Source organism: Triturus cristatus, chromosome 10, assembly GCF_964204655.1.
Source record: "Triturus cristatus chromosome 10, aTriCri1.1, whole genome shotgun sequence".
Taxonomy (NCBI): domain Eukaryota; kingdom Metazoa; phylum Chordata; class Amphibia; order Caudata; family Salamandridae; genus Triturus; species Triturus cristatus.
Genome location: NC_140593.1, coordinates 541229066 through 541247945, shown reverse-complemented (window position 1 = coordinate 541247945; position 18880 = coordinate 541229066). Strand labels below are relative to the sequence as shown.

At 42.6% G+C, this 18880-nt stretch overlaps 1 protein-coding gene across 1 annotated transcript in view; it reads right to left on the bottom strand.

Moving 5' to 3' along the window:
* The window catches only part of XYLB (xylulokinase), a 738622-nt gene that overhangs the window by 166480 nt on the left and 553262 nt on the right, over nucleotides 1-18880 (bottom strand). The window lies entirely within an intron of this gene.

The window sequence follows — 18880 nt, the reverse complement described above, 5'->3', positions numbered from 1 at the left end:
TGATGATGGATTAAACCCAGATCTGTTGACTGGGTGTGAGTACTGGCAATGTTCAACACTCCGTCCATCATCCCCTTTGGTTTTGCTTTGTTCGCCCTAAGTTGACAGGGTATGCCCAGACGTGGGTCCCTTGCTCACTTTGCACTCTGGATTCAAGCTAGCCTGGCTGATGACGGCTGATTAGCCAGAAACCAGTCCCAGGATGCTTGTTTCCGGTCCAGGGAAGACATGGCTTGGCAGTTCGGGCTGGACTGTTCTCATGAGGCACAGGGTCAGACTGATTTGCATATGGCCATGTCTGAACTGGGGTGGCGGAGTGAGCTAAAGAATGATGATGGATTAAACCCAGATCTGTTGACTGGGGGTGAGTGCTTGCAATGTGCAACACTCCGTCCATCATCCCCTTTGGTTTTGCTTTGATCGCCCTAAGTTGGCAGGGTATGCCCAGACGTGGGTCCCTTGCTCACTTTGCCACTGGATTCAAGCTAGCCTGGCTGATGACGGCTGATTAGCCAGAAACCGGTCCTAGGAAGCTTGTTTCCGGTCCAGGGAAGACATGGCTTGGCAGTTCGGGCTGGACTGTTCTCATGAGGCACAGGGTCAGACTGATTTGCATATGGCCATGTCTGAACTGGGGTGGCGGAGTGAGCTAAAGAATGATGATGGATTAAACCCAGATCTGTTGACTGGGGGTGAGTGCTTGCAATGTTCAACACTCCGTCCATCATCCCCTTTGGTTTTAAAAATGTAATACTAATCACAAGAGGGGGTGGGCTGCAGGAGGGGTACAGCTGACAGCTCTTTTCATCCCTCTCTTGTGTGCTTGCCTTTTTGAGAACGTTACACAGCTGAAGCTGAGCCTGAGCCCTTTCCCTTGAGAGGGAACCTCTCTCATAATGTTTGTTGCAGCACAGGCCCAAGAAAAGAAGGCAGGTTGGCACCTATGTTCCCTTTAAAATGACATAATCCAGGACTGCGTTATTTGTTTGCTTTTGATACAGTATGTGTTTTTCATGCTATTCTGAGGTACAAGAAGCCGTGTGTCGACAGAATAGAGGTGGGTAAGAAAAGGCACTAGCATTAGGTGTCTTTCCAGTACGACAAACGTTCAGCCTGCTTTCCCTTACAACCCAATGTACGTTTTTAATGTTTATAAAAGTGTCCGTGTGCAAAGCAGCGCTCACTCGCCTTGAATCGTGACTGTTGCATATGGACCTCCATATAGCCATGAACTTTTTTGTTTCTTATAAGTGCATCAATACCTGACCCCTTCTCAAGGACACGCAAAGCGTTTCGGATTGAGTAATTGTTTGGTCAAGTTCATAACACTATTAAAAATCACTTTATGTCTATGCTGACAGTAATTATGCTTTGTTAAAGTAAAAATGGGAATATATTTATGGAATCTTACGAAAAGCAAACAGACATAAAAAATAGATCCACACAGAATCAGAGACACACTCACAGGCACACAGATACACATCCCCAAAGAGTTCTGCACACATATGAACAAGCACATGCAAACACACAAGTAAACATAAGCAAAAACAAAACCCACACAGACACATAACAATCACAAATAACAACACACATAGAAGCGCACAGAAATATGTTCATACACCCTCTGAAATAGAAACAAGTCAAACACACACAATACTTACAAAAGCACACACACATATGTTGATATGTGATTCCCTAGTTCCTTGGGTGCCATGTCCCTTTTTTTTTTATTGCTATCGACATTTTGGTGCCCAATGGGAAATTCTCAAGTTTAGTAATGTGTTAACTGCAGAATGTGGCACTTTTTGCCTCCAGTGTTTATGCAGGGATCTTTCATGTACAATTAAGGTCAGCATAGACACTCACCTTTCGTAGGCTATGCTAAGTCATTGAAGGCTGCACTATGCCTTCACCTCGTGATGATTGATGTCCTGTACTAAGTGCATGCCATGATGTGCAACCCAAAGGCTTACATATGTTTTAGCTACAATGGGATCGTGTTTGTTCCTCAAATATAAGAACAACAACATAAAACAAAATCTGACAGTAAAACAATTTATTAATATATGCCAAGTCTTCAGATTGCTTATGTGTGACATTTCCATAGTTTCAGTGTACTTATGTCCAATTCCCCAAGTTGCACACTACAGTAACTGTTGAACATATTTAATACAGTAAAATGTGTTTAAATAATTGCTCTAAAAACCTTCTTCATTTTCGAATTTGCTTTGAAATGTACCATTGGCAACTGTTTTCTTGAACATTTGCTCTGGGGAAGAATCTCCCTCCTGCCCCCCAAATGCCCCTCGTGTTGGTCAGACTTGCACTTATACCCAACATTTAGGCCTCACCACTTTCAAATGTTACCAGACGCCACTGGTCTGAGGCCAATCCTTCCTCGCTGTAATCTCTCTTGGCATCACTTAAGTGATGCAATATGACCAAGTTGAAGTCCAGAAAGTGAAAAACTTATGGCAATGCATTTCTGCCACAGTCCGTTATTGGATACCACATGCAGAGAACTAAGGGCCCAGATAGAGCCCTGAAATCACCGCCAGGACGAGCAGCCATTAGTTGTGACTGGCTCTGTGACACCCGCTTAGTGTCTACTAAAGTTCACAATGTTATTCTTGACACAGCACAGATTGTAGTTTTATTTGCACACATTTAGAGTTTCTCAGGAGGAGGTAGTTGCTATGAGACACCAACTGCGTCTCCCTCTCTGTTAAAAATATTTGAATTTCTCAGCAGACCTGCTATACTACTAAAGAAACAAAAGAAATCAGCTTCAGGGTTGAACTGGTAGAGCCGGATGGGTTGGTCTGAGAGGTCAGTGTGTTGCCCAGTTTCTAGGCTGGATGTGGACTTGTTTTATGGTCTGCTGGGACGGTTTTTATAGTTTATTTCCCTGATCTTAAAAAAACATTGCCTGCAGCAAGCTCAAATCCATGCATTCTTCCATGTCTTGCAAAACACACATACAGCGTGCCTTTACATGTTCAAAACTGCTGCAATTTGGCTACATGGGCCACTATTTTAGCTTTCTAATTCACTATGGGGGAGCACTTTTATTTTTGTGCCCGGGCCTATTTTCTGTTCCAGTCTGAATCTGAGAAGTTTCTATGCAGGGTCAGACTGGGGAACCAAAAGTTCTGGCAAAAATGCTCAAACCAGCCCAAAACCCTTCCTCTCTTCGCTCTCTCTCTCTTTCCATCCACCATCCATTCTCTCTCTCTCCTCACTCTCCATCACTCTCCTACCTTCCTCTCGAAGCTCCCTGTGCCTGCTGCCCTCCAGGAGCTGAGTAAAGTGACGCAGGCATCAGCTGTTGGGAGTTTAAAACCGGTCTCCAATGACTCCAGCCCACCAGGGAAATGCCTAATGGAATAAAAGGTCAGTCCGGCCTTGTTTTTATGGTCATTCCTGCCCTGTTTCTATGGCTTGCCAAGACACACTGCTGGTGGCTCTAGGCTGATCTGTTACACCTTTCGCTTGTTCAAAGGAGCTTATAGAGCAGGCACTTACTGCTTCAATTTGAAACACAGTTTAAGAAAATATCTTAATGGCAACCGAGCATTTACTGTTGAATCTATACTGTTGATAATTTCATGGACACTGCCTCAAACGGCTTTGCCTTCAAGGAGCTTCCAATATGCTCTGGCAATTATTATTCAACAGAGCATAGAATAGAGCACTAGAGCACCTTAATATGTGATATGTATGCAGTTTGAACATTTCTTACCCAGCTGCCCTGGTAGATATTGTCATAGCACGAATACGGCTTTGAAGGTAGTACACATGCACCTGATTTCATCCGTTACGAGCAGAACCTGCAACACTCAATTTATATCGCTGTGTACAAAATGAATAAATAAATATATGTATATATATATATATATATATATATACACACACATACATATATATATACATACATATATATGTATGTATGAAAATATATATAAAGGATGAATTTTACTGGTTTTCTATGAGTGAAATCTGAGCCTAACTATAAGGTCCCTGTAACCTTTTTTTCTGTCAATATATATATATTCAATGAAAAAAACAAAGGTTACAGGGACGTTATAGTTAGGCTCAGACTTCACTAGTAGAAAACCAGTGAAATTCAGCTGTTATAGTTAGTGAGCTAACTATATCTCGCGGCCCCACAATGCACTGCTTATGACCTCAAATATTACATCACTCATGAAATGGTCAGTGACATCACTGATCACATCACTGATGACATCTCAAATGACATCACTGATGACATCATCCAGTGACTGTGAGTGTTTATGAGTGTTAAATATATATACACCAAGGTGTATTGGTGAATCAGTGGGTGTATGAGTGCCTGAATGGATGATTCAATGGGTGCGTAACTGATTGTATAAGTGAGTGATTATGTGTCTCAGTGAATGTATGGGTGAGTGACTGGTTGTGTGAATGTCTGTATCAGTATATCAGTTGGTGTCTAAGTGGCTATATGGGTGTGTGAGTGGGTATGTTAGTGGCTGTGTGGGTGAGTGATTGGTTGTCTGAGTACCTGTATGGGTGTCTGAGTGTCTATGTGGGTGGGTGAGGGTGGGTGTCACTGCCTGTATGGATGAGTGAGTGGGTGAGCCAGTGACAGTGTGGGTTAGTGAGTGCGTGTGTGAGGGGCTGTATGGTTAACTGAGTGTGTGTATGGCTGAGTCGGTGCATGAGTGGATGTGTCAGTGGTATTTGGGTGAGTAACTGCATATGTGAAAGGAAGTATAGGTGAGTGTTGGAGTATATGAGTGACTGCAAATGCGCTTCCTGGCACACTACTAGTTGGGGGGAAAAGTCCACTTTAGTTCTGAGGCCCTCAGGAGCAAAGTGGAATTCATTCCCCAACCAGTAGTGTGCCAGGAGGCATGTTTGCAGAGTGATGGAGAAAGGGGGCTTGCCCTCCAAAGACCTCTCAGGCTTACTGGAGGTAGCAGGAGGACTAGGTGGCCCCCAAGGACCCTCTGGAGCCAAGGAGATTTCATCCCCCATCAAAGTAATGCAAGAAGGGAGTGAATAGGTAATGCTAAAAAGAGCAGAAGAGGTGGATATGTCCTCCTCAAGTTATATTGTCAAAAAACAAAGGTATCCCCCCTTATGGGAAATTATAGAAGTGTTCCTACAGACTACGTGTGTCTCCTACAATGGTGGAAAGCACACAGCTTTGTTCAAATACACCTCACCCGCCAAAAGGACCCTTGGTGGCATGCTTCATCATCAGGGTCTTCCCACAAGCTGCAGGACGGGGCGTGCTGCGACCTATGACTTTGTGGGAGCACTGGTTATCAAAAACAATACTATGTGTGGTGTAGGAGTGTGAGAGGAATGGTCAGGAATTGTAATTACAAGAAACACACCTCCTAGGTTCTAAAACACCCTGTCTGTCTCGTTATGGCTTGAACCAAAACTTTCACTCACAGTTCGCCAGAGGCATCGCCATTCTGATCCACTGCAGAGCCCCCTTCCAATTTTCACGCTCATGGATAGACACACATGGTAGATATGACATGTTGTCAGCTGGCCCTAGCGCAACAGCTGTATTATGAGGGAATTCTAGAAGAAGCAGGGACTGCCTGGTTGGCTTCCCGTAGTCGGATAAATCAATGGCGAGACAAATCTAGTAAATTACTGCATTGGCTGTTCCAGCATGCACTGAAGCCGGTTCATATCCCAAACGTTCGCGATCCCAACAACGATATTCTCACCGATCCCTCAGCAATAGTTTGCCGACTACAACACGGCACTATAAGCCAAAAGCGATGTGCTGCCAGAGGCCCAAATACAGAACTTTCTGGATGATCTACCCCCAGAAGGCCCTATTAGACACTACCATGTCACTGCTTGATACTCCCCTTGCAGTCAAAGAGTTAGCAACCGCCCTAACTGACTTACGCCCAGGTAAAGCTCCGGGCCACAATGGCTTTCCATGTGAACTCTTTAAGGCATACATGCCGCAACAGGGCACCCACTATTTCAAACTGCATTGGAAGAGAAGCAGCTCCCCCCACACTGGAGACATACTGAAGTGGTGGTCTTTCTCAAACCTAGCAAAACCCCAAGCCGCCACTCCTCATACCGCCCGATTTCCCTATTGAAAATAACAGCCAAACTACTCGCCAAAGCCCTGGCCAACCGGCTCATGCCCCATATAACTGACCTAGTCCATCCGGACCAAGATGGCTTCATGCCCTACTGTGCTACTCGCCATAATATCCGCCGTGCTCACAATGCCATAGCTGCTGTAGATCACCTGGGACGCCCAGCCGTCCTATTTCTAGCAGTTATTGATAAGGCCTTTGATTCTGTCAGTTGGACTTATTTGTTTGCTTTCCTGCGAAGCCTCAATATTCGCCCCAGATTTTTATCATACGTAAATCTGCTATATACGGATCTTATATGCAGCATGTGGATGCTTGGTTTCTCCCGGGTTTCCTACTTTATTCACCATGGCCATGGAGCCATTGGTCGCTTGGGTCAAAATCAACGCATTGGTCCGGGGCTTTGAATGGTCACAGGAAGTCTCAGACCGAATTGCACTATATGCCGATGACGTCTTACTTTTGATTACTGACCCTCATAGAACAGGCCCTAGGCTCATTTGTATCATGCAGGTGTATGGGGAGACATCCGGTTTATATTTGAATGCAAGCAAATCCATTCGGTGGCCGATATGAGGGGCACATGACTCTGGCACATGTTCAGCCGACCTGACATCGCCACAGAGGGGCTGTGATACCTTAGCATCTTCTTGTCCGCCTCTCAGCCTATTTCTTGGGATTATAACCTAGCTCCTTTGACAGAACAAGTAAAGGTAGAGGTGAAATCCTAGTCACACTTGCCCGTCATTATACGGATGATCCGCTATCTTGAAGATGGTATCCCTCCCCCATCTCTTACACCAATTGCAGAACCACCCATATCCGAATCCTGCTGCCTGGTTTCGGAAAGTGAACGCAATATTGGGTAAACTTTTGTGGTGAGGAGGCGCAGTACAAGTGGCCCTATAAACTTGCTTTCAGTCTACCTACTGGGGTGGCATTGCAGCCGCAGACATTCAGTCCTACCATGCAGCATCACACCTGCAAGTGCTTAACGAATTGTGGTACAAGGACGATCCCGTATACGCAGTCAAACAATGGGTAATGGGCAACACTTTTCTTCACACATATCTTTATAGCAGGTTGGAGCTCCGGGCCTTACCGCTCGTGACAGGAGTGGTGTTTCAGGTGGGGAGACAATTGCTGCGGCGGATGAGGTGGTGGGGCCGCCTAACACGACAGACCCCACTATGGCATAATCCTCAAATGGCCAATCTATCCGGCTTCCGAGGATGGGATAATATTGGCGTATCCTCATTGGGGGTGGTCATGCATGGGCTGACAATTAAATCCTTTCAGGAGCTCCAAAGCAAATTTGCCATGCCACGCAACCAATTTTACAAATGTCTACAATTTCGCATGCCCTGTCCCCATACTTTAAAAACCTGGAGTCTCTTCCATAGTTCAATCCACTAGAAGGCGAACTGCTTGTGGGAGACCTGGGAAGTCACAAAAATACTAAGCTATATCCATCCCTAATTACCAATAGTTCCACCACATTTGATGCCCTCCGAGCGACCTGGCAGGGAGACTTGGGTCTGATAGTGGATGACAATTGGACCAAGGCCCTGGAATCCCTATGAGGCGCACCCACCTCTTCATGCCTGTGCATCATTCAATTTAAATGTCTACACCGCGCATAGTTTACCTGGCGCAGGCTCTGGTGAGCTGGCCTGGTGGCTTCCCCCACATGCTTAGGATGCGGCAACGGCGAGGCCACCTTTCTTCACACAATATGGTCATGCGGTGTGCTGACAAAGTTCTGGCAGGGGGTTATGACATGCCTGTCCGAGGTTCTGGCCTGGGATCTCCCAATGTCCCCGAAATTCATTTTCATACACGCTACAGACGAAATTGGGGGCAATAGGCCAAGGTGGATCGCATGCAGAAAAACCCTTTTGATGTAGGAGGGGTGTCACCTTTTAGTTCACCTCCTATAACTGTAGAGATGCCCACTCCTATCCCCCTAGTTCCCCCAGAAAGATACTACGGGGAGGCTTTTAAAGGTTTTTCTCACTCAGGTGTTGTTGTGTTTCAATTGTAAAGCCAAGGTGTTTACTACCAACCAATCAAGGGTAGCCTTTATAATCTCGTAACCAGCAGGGGATGCAGCCTTATGGGCGGTACCGTTGGTTCAGAAAGATGACCGGCTTTTATATGATTGGGACGCTTTTAAACACGAATTCGAAAACATATTTGATAGGCGAACCCACACACTATCAGCCGATAGAGAATTGTTAGAGTTACGCCAGGGCAACAAAGAACTGCATGTCTACATCACTACATTTAGGAGATTGGTAGCCGATAATAACTGGCCCGAGGAAAAACAATTCGCTATTTACTATCAAGGGCTACGAGACGAGCTAAAAGACATCATAGCCCAGATCGATCTCCAACCTAGAGCATGTACCGAATTAGTGCACCTTACGTTGAGACTAGATCATCGCTTGGGTGACAAAAAAAGGGGATACGAAAAAGAAAGACAAACCATATTCGAACGACCCAGATTTGGAGAACAAAATCAAGAACCACACCAGAACCCATGGAAATAGGCAATGTCCGTGCAGCTTTATCCCCAGAAGAAAGAGACACGCGAAGAAAAAACTGACTTTGTTTATATTGTGGTAAGAAGGGACATTTTGTTAGGGAGTGTCTTCTAAAGCCCCAAAACAATCATGGGGGATTCAGACGCACTGAAGTATCAAGCACCAAGAAAACGCAGGAAAACTAGAGAGCTCAAGAGATGGAAGAGGGGAACATTCGAGCTTTAGCGCCATTCCCTCCCTGAACGTTATTTCAGAAACCTATCGAAAGAGGTTTTTTGTTATCACGATTTAACTACTGTTAGGAAGTCAATGGGAAGAAAGACCTGCTATGATCGATTCCGGAGCCACCAACATATTCATGGACATATGAAAAAAAGTGGAGGTGGCACCAGGTATGAAGTCACAGTCACGTGAAAACGGATAGGTTCACTGTGGTACTTTATTCTCCTTCATATTACATGTAAAAACAGCCAACGCGTTTCGTTCCGTTTAAAGGAACTTCATCAGGGCTGTAACCAATACAGAACAAACATATAAATAACGACATAGATATAAACATGAACATTTACTAATACTAAACATTCAAAATTATATCCCACATGGCACTAAACAAATAAAAAACACCATATATTATGGACATAAACATATCTAATATCACATAATACATTGAGGACATAACTCATAAAACACACAATTGATATTATCAATTCACAGTTAAAATGAAAAATAAGTTATAAAAAAGCATACTATTTACAATCATATACGGTCATTTTTATTTTATGAATTTCAGGAAGAAAATGGTGACGGGAGAAAAAAGAAGAAGAGAAAAAGAAACAAAAAACAAGAAAAGAGAAACAAACATCTGTCCAAAAAAAAAAAGTATCAATTGCTGGTAGCATGAGTGCAATGAATATTCCCCAAATACGACATATGCATCCCCATAAGGGAAAATAGACTACTATATATACTTTCTCAAAGCAACATATAACTATAAATTGAAAAGTATGAATATATATGGGTTCAAATCTCACCAAAAGTAAACGCTCTATGTAAGTTATTTTCGTAAATCTCCGAAGAAAGTAAAAATCAGGAATAGCAAAGGTCAATCTAAAATAAAAAGTAAATAGTGGTGGAAAGCCGGAAATTGACCACGACACAAAAGTATCACATACTGTTAACATATATGCACTGAGTATGTAAAGTACATATTTTCACGTAAGAAAAGAAAAGAACAAGAAAAAGTATGTCATTTCCTAATTAGTTTAGTACACAGAGAGGCATATGTGTATTCAGCAATTCTCACCAGAAGTGTAATTCCGAACGCGCCCTTATATTCGAAAGCTTCTCTGTAAGTTATCCAAAAACGTAAGCATCAAAAGTTGATGTAGTCTAATCTAAAATAAAAATTAATAATGCCCATCATATTAAAGCCAAGTGGATTTATGGAAAATAGACAATTATTATTTAAAACTCCATATATTGAAAACCCAATATATTTCAAAATAACGGGGGTTTCTGGCCCAGATTTATCGCCAACCCCTATAATTTTAAACATGATAAATGTCAGTAATGACTCAAGTACGAGTAAGTAAAACGATTTATTACACAGAGTTACTGTCTTTCTCGGTTTTGAAAAACACAATTTAACACGCCTAAAGGTGATGCTCACTAATCGGTAATGATGACCGATATCAGAGGTGCTTTCAATCTAATAGACCAATAAAGACAAAGGTGCCACGGACCAAATGAGTCAGAAAAGATTTCTCATCAAAATTAATACAACGGTAGAAAAAGCCGAGTAAATAGACAAAAAACGGTTCCTAGCATTGTATAGAGATAATATACAACGTACAGGTATATAAGGGGATCTAAATCTTTTTTTTATTTAAATTGTGTTTTTCAAAACCGAGAAAGACAGTAACTCTGTGTAATAAATCGTTTTACTTACTCGTACTTGAGTCATTACTGACATTTATCATGTTTAAAATTATAGGGGTTGGCGATAAATCTGGGCCAGAAACCCCCGTTATTTTGAAATATATTGGGTTTTCAATATATGGAGTTTTAAATAATAATTGTCTATTTTCCATAAATCCACTTGGCTTTAATATGATGGGCATTATTAATTTTTATTTTAGATTAGACTACATCAACTTTTGATGCTTACGTTTTTGGATAACTTACAGAGAAGCTTTCGAATATAAGGGCGCGTTCGGAATTACACTTCTGGTGAGAATTGCTGAATACACATATGCCTCTCTGTGTACTAAACTAATTAGGAAATGACATACTTTTTCTTGTTCTTTTCTTTTCTTACGTGAAAATATGTACTTTACATACTCAGTGCATATATGTTAACAGTATGTGATACTTTTGTGTCGTGGTCAATTTCCGGCTTTCCACCACTATTTACTTTTTATTTTAGATTGACCTTTGCTATTCCTGATTTTTACTTTCTTCGGAGATTTACGAAAATAACTTACATAGAGCGTTTACTTTTGGTGAGATTTGAACCCATATATATTCATACTTTTCAATTTATAGTTATATGTTGCTTTGAGAAAGTATATATAGTAGTCTATTTTCCCTTATGGGGATGCATATGTCGTATTTGGGGAATATTCATTGCACTCATGCTACCAGCAATTGATACTTTTTTTTTTTGGACAGATGTTTGTTTCTCTTTTCTTGTTTTTTGTTTCTTTTTCTCTTCTTCTTTTTTCTCCCGTCACCATTTTCTTCCTGAAATTCATAAAATAAAAATGACCGTATATGATTGTAAATAGTATGCTTTTTTATAACTTATTTTTCATTTTAACTGTGAATTGATAATATCAATTGTGTGTTTTATGAGTTATGTCCTCAATGTATTATGTGATATTAGATATGTTTATGTCCATAATATATGGTGTTTTTTATTTGTTTAGTGCCATGTGGGATATAATTTTGAATGTTTAGTATTAGTAAATGTTCATGTTTATATCTATGTCGTTATTTATATGTTTGTTCTGTATTGGTTACAGCCCTGATGAAGTTCCTTTAAACGGAACGAAACGCGTTGGCTGTTTTTACATGTAATATGAAGGAGAATAAAGTACCACAGTGAACCTATCCGTTTTCACGTGACTGTGACTTCATACCTGGTGCCACCTCCACTTTTTTTCATTTGACTTCTCTGGTTTTCCAGTGGGATCCAAACACAGCAGGTCTCGGAGTTGCCTGGCACAGGAAACGTACTAATATGGGACTTTGATATTGATGTGCACTCTATCAGTCGGCTGTGTACCTTTTGTCTATATTCATGGACATAGATGTGGCCAAACAACTGGGAATAACACTAATTAAGAAATCACACCCAGAAATCGTTATGGCAGTGGACGGAAGAGTCTTAGAATCCGGCCCGATTACTTTCGCGTCTCAGCCAGTTGTAGTGTTGCATGGATTAGATCACTGTGAATCTATGGTGTTTCAGATAATCAAGGCCCCCCAATATGGTATAATTCTAGGGTTACCCTGGCTACAGCAACACAATCCCACCATCGATTGGGGAAACAAAACACTTTCTTTTGACTCTGAATATTGCCTCGAACATTGCATAAGATCCTACATCTCTCCATCCAAAGCTCTCTCCACCTGTCAAGGGATTGCCACAGCAGCAGAAAAAGACACGGTTTTGCCCGTACAATACTCAATGTTTGAGGATGTATTCGATGAAATACAGGTAGAGACGCTCCCCCCGCATAGGCAATACGGTTGTCAAAGTGATTTAATCCCGGGGGCAGTAGTTCCCTGTGGGCGAGTTTACGCCCTGTCAGAACCTGAGAACAACCAATTGTGACGTTATCTGGATAAATATTTGGAATTGGGGTTTATATGGCCCTCAAAGTCACCTGCAGCTTCACCACTATTTTTCATACCCAAGGCTAATGGAGAAAGGTGCACGTGTATCGACTTCAGAGCGTTGAATGACATTACGGTCAAAAACCGCTATCCACTGCCTCTGATACCTGTATTGTTAGAACAAGTGAAGAACGCTGTGATTTTTACCAAGCTTGATTTGAAAGGGGCGTACCATTTAGTAAGAATGAGTTCTGGGGATGAGTGGAAGACCGCGTTCAAGACTCGCTACGGGCTATATGAATATCGGGTAATGCCCTTCGGACTATGCAATGCTCCCGCAGCGTTTCAGTATTTCCTCAATAAAGTCTTAAGAGACTTTCTGGACCGTTACGTTGTCATATACATAGATGACATTCTTGTCTATTCATCAACAGAAGACAAACATGTGCAGCATGTCAGTAACATATTGCACGCCCTAAGAGAAAATCACCTTTACTGTAAATTAAGCAAATGTGAATTCCAAGTGGACACCGTAGAATTCTTAGGCATGATGCTGACGCCTCAAGGTCAGGAAATGGCAGAGAGAAAGGTTCTTGCAGTCAAAGACTGGCCCAGACCTCAGAACGTTAGAGATGTTCAATGTTTCTTGGGCTTTGCCAATTTTTACAGGCGATTCATTAAGCAATTCTCCAAGATGGTTACTCCCATTACCAAATTGACACGGAAGAATAACCCATTTCTTTGGTCTAAAGAGGCTAAAGCCACATTTGATGAATTAAAACATGCCTTTGCTTCAGCGCCAGTGCTGGCTCATCCGAATCCAAACAAACTGAATATAGTAGAAGCGGATGCATCCGAGTTCGCGATTGGAGCAGTGCTATCCCAACGCAATGAAACCACCTGTCAATTACACCCCATTGTGTTTATGTAACACAAATTGAACGAGGCGTAGAAAAACTACACCATCGCAGAGAAGGAGTTGCTGGCTATAAAAACAGCCTTTACAGAATGGCGGCATTTCCTATTAGGAGCCAGGGAAAAGGTGACTGTCTACACTGATCACCGCAACCTCCAATTCATGCGTTCCGCTAGACATCTTTCGCCTCGTCAACTAAGAAGGATGTAATTTTTTGAAGAGTACGATTTCATCGTTACCTTCAGGCCTGGAAAAGACAACAAAAAGCTGATGCTTTGACCAGGCAGGAATCAAGAAGAGAAGGAATGTTTGGAACATGCCATTATACCGTCTGATAAAGTTGTTTGTGCGGTACAAACAAGCGATTTCCTAAGGAAAGTTGCTCGTGGAATCCAAACATTCAAATGGAGGACTTGGCTCAAATGTCACGTGGAGTGGAAAATCAAACAATATTAATCCCCACTAAACCGCTGCAAAAGCAGGTATACCAACGGTGTCATGAGATACCCTGTGCGGGCCACATTGGCGTCGAGAAAACTACAGATAAAATCTACAGACAATTCTGGTGGCCTGCCATGAGAAGAGACATTGCTTCATGGGTTAAATCATGCGAGGTTTGTGCACAAATGAAGACTGACCACAACAAACCACAAGGGCTATTACAGCCTTTACCTACTCCTGAAATTCCTTGGGAGAACATATCCATTGATTTTATCGTAGGTCTTCCCCAGATGAAGGATTCACCACGGTTTTGGTAGTTATAGATTATCTCACCAAGATGGGACACTTTGTGGCATGCAAAAAGGTACCCTCAGCAGAACAACTCGCCAAGTTATTATAAGTGCATGTAGTTAGACTACATGGCCTGCCAAAAAAGATAGTTTCAGACAGAGGGTCCCAATTTACAGCACGTTTCTGGAAGGTATGGTGTGCTGCATTACGGATTCAAGTTACATTATCCACGAGCTTTCATCCACAAACGGACGGGCAAACCGAAAGGGTGAACCAGAACATAAAACAGTACCTTCGGTAATTCGTAGATATGAACACTGATGCCTGGGTGGATTATTTGTGGTTAGCAGAGGTATCCTTTAATAGCATGCAACATTGTTCTAGACACACCATACCTTTTTATGCTACCTATGGGTTCCACCCAAGATTCCTCCCTTTTAGCCATCCGTGTTCTGCATCTAACCTCCCAGAAGTGCAAAACAGAGTAGAACACATTCAAGAAACCTTAAAAGAAATGCAAAAACAGTTACAAGCAGCAAAGACTAGGTATAAACAGGGAGTTGACAAGCACCGTCGTCAAGGCCCTGAGTATAAAAAAGGAGATCTTGTCTGGTTATCAACCAAGAATATTCAGTTTAAGAAGAATAATGCATTTAAACCTAAATACATAGGCCCCTACAAAGTGTTGAAATGTGTTAATCCTGTAGCGTTTAAACTAGCTTTACCTGTTACAATGAAAATTCACCCTGTGTTTCATGTGTCATTGCTGAAACCCTCTGTTACGCCTGTTAAGAGAAAACCTATCCCGTTGTGGGTGAACGGTGAAAAAGAATATGAGGTATCACGGATTCTGGATACCAAGCTAAGGGGAAAACAGAGATGGTATATGGTAGCGTGGAAAGGATATGGACCTGAGGAACATTACTGTGAGCCTTTAACCAACATACATGCTCCAAGGATGATCACTGCTTTTCATAAACGAAACCCCGGAGGGTCATAGAAGTGCGACAGGTTTCTCTGGAAGGAGGATGTACTGTCATGATTCCCCAGGTCTTCCGAGCTGTCAGCCTGAACCCTGTCTCACCCCGAGACTGGGTAGTTTTGCCGCATTGACGTTTTCCGTGCATCCTCGAGGCCGTCCGGAAATAAAGACTCCATTTCCCATGATACTTTGCAGAAGACGCGCTGCCGTCAGGGACGCGGAAGGACTCAAAAGCATTTCCACCTCCCTGCAGTGCTGCCGATTATTCTGGAGTCCCATGTGGTGGAGGTTTGGCGTGAGGCGCTCCTTTGTTCATCTCGTGGGGGTCCGGTAAGGGTGTTGATACACCACTTCTCAGTTCTCATTCTATGGAGGCGTTTCCTTGACCTGAGATGTTGCTTTGTCTGCATTTCCTGACTTTACGAGCTAAACCTAAGACCGGCCTCAAACACATACTTGCGGTGTCCTTCCCTGTAGCCGAGACACACTTTGCGTTCTCATGCAGGTGGTCGGGATATCGGCAGTATGGATATGATTTGAGATTCTATAGTGCCGTATTTGACATAAACCCATGTTCCTCACTGTTGGTGAGACACAAGTCTCGCGCAGGAGGAAGTCCTATTCCCTACTCTAAGAAACAACCAATAAAACTTTCAAAGTTGGTCTTGCATGTGTCCGGATTTGAGGGGCACTTTCAGTCGCTTTGTGTTCTATGTTGTATTCGTCAATTGTGTGTTATGTAACTATTCCACGTTACGGAATCCATGCCCTGCATTACATGTGATTCGCCATCCAACTATACAGAGGGACATTTACAGATATAGTGCGTGTTTTTGTTATTCGATGATTGTTTCTCTCTACGTTCAGGCCGCTTGAACAGGGAATGGTTGAAGAGTCTATTTGGTATCTCTTACTACCCTGTGACGACAGGTCTTGTGTAAAGAGGGTAGGTTTGGAGACATGAACTATCTCTTGTGAATGTTATACCATATATGATGTTTTAGACAGGGTGTTGTGGTGATCACTCATATATCTCTTTGTTCCTATATGTGTACCAAGCAGCGTGTGCCCTCTCCAGAAAGCTTCTGTGTCTGTTCCTATGGTGAATGAATAGGAGATATGATTACTTCCAGGGCGCGTCTGACAAGTTCTTGTTCTTTTTCTTTACAGTATTTTGTCTGTTACATTAGAAGCATTTCATATCTCGAGTGGTTTACATGCGAATTGCTACTTACAGGATATTGTATGTTGTCATTTCAAGTCTCCCTCCCCGCTGTCCCCTTCCTTTCCTTCCCTCGCTCGATCACTTCAATGATCTGTCCTATCACAGAATACAGACTTCTTGAAGCTATCAAAAGGTGGACCGTTTTTGAGCATCGTTCCGATCCTGAGGAGTTGTTGACACGACATACATGTGTCGGGTCATTTAGGTGCGGGAGAGCTTTTACCAGGCAGCATATTAGGGCCATTGCACATGTAGTTGTTTCGTTTAATTATATATTTTTTTGATATGTGTCGAAGCACATAATAATGCCATACGTACATTCATTGACATGTATATGTGTGGATTCAGCCTTGTTTTGAAAAATGAAAACTTTGGTGAGAAGATTTGACATACGCCATATTACAGTCTGGTCTGGGTGCTCAAGTAACCATTAAAAAGGTATTATTATCAGACAAATATTACCTGAGTTAGCCCTGGCCCTCTCAAGAGGAGTTAATTGAGATTCTCGCATGACTGTTATTGTTTTTTATGGAGCAATAAGATTATTTTTTCCCAGACAAGGTTGCAAATATAATAGTCAATATCATTGGAATTATGTGATTGTGCAGCTGTGGCATTTTTCGCTTGATTATGGATTTACTCCATAATGCACTTAATCCAACATCTGCTGCATTATCTAAACATTACAAGAAACACGCCTCATAGATTTAAACATTCAAAAACACAAAAAAAACATTATGCCGCACCATTGTAAAAAGTAACTGAGTAGCTTTAATTTGCTGTATCACAGGCGTCAAACTGGTACCAACGATAGGAAAGTTTTGGCAAGACAGTATTAATGTGCTTTACAATGATAAAAAAAAATGAATTCATACTGCCACACAATGCGATTCATAATGCTGCATAATTAAGTCAACCATGCTGCAGAATTTGGTCCTCAATTGCAACATAATTCCAACAGCCCTAGTCAAAGGTTTTAAAGTCAGTTGTTATTAAGGTAACCTTGGTAAATATTAAAATACTTCAGGGTCTAGCACAGTCCCAAAGAGTTTTATAGCTCAGAATCAGCACTTTATGTATGTACCTATAAGAATGTGCCTAGGCCAATCGCCTAGCTGTACCCAGATTTAGTGACCACAACGGGCATACCCACCATCTTGACCCCATACCCCCGCTTTGCCTCTGGTTTGCTGTTTCCCACCTGCTGGCAATCAGTTTTTTCCTGGGGGTGGGTGGGAGGGGGGACAATGGGTGTGGCTTGCACTCAGGTATTTAATATTTAAACCTGCCTTGCCACGGGGTAAGGCCGCTTTGTATTGCTGCCTGACCCCAGCTGAAAGACCTCGTGCAAGGGTCAACTCTTCTCCCACCCACCTGCTTCCCCCATGTTTTTTCTGTTTTATGCTAGGTAGGTGGAAGGTGAATACAATTTGGAGGGGTAAGCACATTACACCATAGATTTATCAGAGTATCTCGTTTGCAATGGGCTTGGATGTGAGTTCAGGGCTATTCAGAGCTCCACCTTGGGGTGCTTACATTGGGAACAACCTGATTTTCGGGGTGACGGTGTGGTTGGACTCAGCAACAGTTACCTATAACCTCTTAAATGATGTGTATAGTCCATAAATATGCCTATGGCTATGACTGGTGCCAGGATTTGGAGCACTGAAAAGGTGATGCGCAGTGAATGTATATAGTGGGCTATATTCCCGGTTGTAAACCTGAATAACGTGTGTGATTTTGTGTTCAATATGTTTCTCTGTGATTATACAAAGAGGGGTGTGGTGCCACTCAAACCGTGGCGTAAGCTGAAGAAAATACCTAACACCAAATTTTATTTTGATACATAGAAAATTTGAGGTGGTGTTATTTTGTTCAAGCAAATTTTTGATAAATGACAAGTTACGGCCTTAGTTTTACCCAGTGCTTGATTTGTAATAAAATAAGTGCCGGGACCCTCGTCAGGAGGCCACTAGAGCTGGCACAACCCATTGCCCCTGCCAGCGCTGCCAAACAAAACTATTAAACATCACACTCCCAGAAGTGTGACAAGTCAGCCTATACCAGGCCCCCAAAGCTGTAAGAATCTCTTGGGCGACAGGTATTAGTCATTTTAATGTGTCATTATTAATAAACATCTGTTGTTGTGCTCATCTCTAAATTAGACACCATGAGTCCAGTGGCGTAGCGCAGCTGGGTGGGGGGGGGCGGCTCATCTCAGGCTGCATGAGGGCACCTCCCGCGCCTACTCTTACACACGGCCGCGGGGGGGGGGGCAAATGCAGTGGCCGCTATGGGCAGCCATAGGTCTAGCTATGCCACTGTATGTGTCAGACATTCATATGTACCGGTGTTGACAATTAAGTGCTGGTGAGGAGCACCGGAAACCCCCAGCTCAAATTAAGCACTGGTTTTAAATCCAAAGATCTCGTCTCTGTCCCTTAATGGTGTACACTCTTTCACATAGCGTACACACGTGTGCATACTAAAGCGTGTGCTGCTCCCTTTCGC